This window comes from Penaeus japonicus, unplaced genomic scaffold (genome assembly GCF_977035675.1).
Source record: "Penaeus japonicus unplaced genomic scaffold, GWHDUDI00000001_assembly GWHDUDI00000004, whole genome shotgun sequence".
NCBI classification, from domain to species: domain Eukaryota; kingdom Metazoa; phylum Arthropoda; class Malacostraca; order Decapoda; family Penaeidae; genus Penaeus; species Penaeus japonicus.
In genome coordinates this window covers 23,501,833-23,504,332 of record NW_028234406.1, presented here as the reverse complement: position 1 = coordinate 23,504,332, position 2,500 = coordinate 23,501,833, and positions in this window count along the sequence as shown.

The following is a 2,500-nucleotide window of genomic DNA, read 5'->3' as shown; positions in this document are numbered from 1 at the left end:
TGTGTGTGTGTATGTGTGTGTGTGTGTTTATCTGTATGTGTGTTTGTGTATATGTTTGTGTGTGTGTTTGCACTGTGTTTGTGTTTCCATATTTTTGACATGTAGTTCTTTATGTTTTTAAAGTAACTGATAACTAATATCTGCATTGCTGTTATGGAATTATCACTGGCATTGTTCTTTTATTCATTTTTTTTTATCTTTTTATTCACAAATGATTTTTAAAGTAAATAAAAGTTTCCTCAGTGGAAAGTGTGCTAATGGTATAGTGGCCATGTCTATGTCCGTGTAAACTCCAATATTCAAAATTGATGTTCTTATTCAGGTATAACAGCAATGATGATAGTAGGAATAATAGTAATAGCAAAAAAAGTGGTGAAAACAGTTGTTGTAGTAATAATAGAAGGAATGGTAAAATATTGATATTGATAACAATTATTATAATGAAAACAATAACGATAATGAGAACAATTATGATAATGATAATTAGAACGATAATAGTAATGGTAATGATGATGCTAATAACAACAACAATAATAATAATAACAATAATAATAAGGATGATGATGTGATAGTGATAATAGCAATACTAGTATCAGTAATAATATCGGTGTTTTCTCATACTTCTGTCCGATTTTGGTTTTATAACCCCTTTCTTTATCTTCTCTCTCTCTCTCTCTTTCTCTCTCTCTCTGTGTCACTCTCTCTTTCTCAGTCATTCTCTCTCTCTTTCACTTTCTCTCTCTCTCTCAGTCACTCTCCCTCTCTCTCTATCAATTTCCCTCCCTCTCTCTCAATTTTCCAATTCCCCATACTCCTCGTATACTAAAAAGAAGGCCATCATAACAAATAAACCTTTCCATTCTCACCTCCAGTCATAGATTTCCCCCGGGCGCGTTCTCCCCCCACCCTATCACCTCCATCACGCCCTCACCCTGGCCCTCACCCTGGCCCTCACCTCACGCGACGAAACAAGAAATATTCAACTGAAAACGCTGACAGGGCGTGGTACTTGGTGCAGTCTGGATTTGAGTGTATAAACATACACGTGGTTGTCGCTGTACTAAGAGGCACACTCATAATCATCGATTTCCTCTCGGCACTTCTCTGTCTCACACTTGTGAAGTTTCTGTCATACGCTTCATAACTTTCTAACCTCTCTTGTTCTTTCTCGTTCTCTCTCTCTCTCTCTCTGTCTGTCTGTCTCTCTCTTTCTCTTCTGTTGCTTTTCTTTTTTGTTTGTTGGTTTATATTATTGTTTAACCCTCCTTCAAAAGCAATGAGATGTGTACGTAATACTCTCCTATATTAGAATACATACCAATGCACTGTGTTACACGCTACCAAACGTGAGCGTTTCTGATTGTTTCATCGAATGAGCAAAGTTTCAAATGTAACATGACCTTTTTTTTTTCTTTTTTTTTTAGTCCTCTCTCATGTTTTGGTTTATGATATCAGTTAGTTCGATAGTTACAAATTGAGAGTTAGATAGTTTTGAGAGATTTAGTTTCGTTATTTGAGAGAGAGAGACAGAGAAAGAAGGAAAGAGAGAGAGAGAGAACGAGAGAAAGTTTAATATTTAGAGAGTGATTGTTACATAGTTTAAGAACCACATTTTGATAAAAAGCTAAACAGCGCGATAGGAACAAATTAGATCATTGTATGGCTCAGTAGACAGAGGCAAAGCATAATTAAATCACATATAAAGAGTTGTACAGTTTGACAACTTATATCAACCCTAATAACCCTTGCACTAAATGCCATAACAAAAATCAACCCAATTGCAGCTGACCTGTTGCCCTTGCAATCAAAACACCCGCAAACACCTTAATGGAGCATCGGTGACAAAACTGCGACTCTGTCCGGAACGAAAACTTAAAGCCCGCAATAGACTGTTCCTTGCCCGGCCGTTACTGTCAGCGATAAGTTCCGACCGGGTCTAATGTACCCGAGTGTACTTTCCCAGTTTTACAAAGTCTAGAAGTAATGCATTAAATTCTGAACCCTGAAATGAGAGTGGGAAAGTGAGAGTTAAGATTTCAGAGGACGAGACCACCTGAGGGAAAACGTAAGTATAACTTGTGTGTTAGGAAGGGATTCCGAGGTCAAAGTTTGGTACACAAAGCAAATGTTTTGAAAAATTGAAAACTTGCGATAAGGGTGTATAATAATACATACTACCTCCGAAAACATTGAATTTCATAAAATACAGAATTTTTATTTCTCCATCTTCTGACCACCGTGAACATCGTCAGAAACTTAAAAAGAAAAAAAGGATCAAATTCATTAAGACCCCAAGAAAAGAATAACGTCATTTCGCACCTTATTTAATGGGCAAGTTGCTTCGCTTCGGGATCTCTCAGGTCACGATTTTCTTCGTTCTTGTCAGCGCCTAATGAGGAAGTGCGGGAATCTGAGCACAACGAATCAGCTCTGCAATTGCGAAACTTCGAAGCATGCTAAAAGAGAGAAGAAATTCATTATGTAGAAGGTCATTATGAAC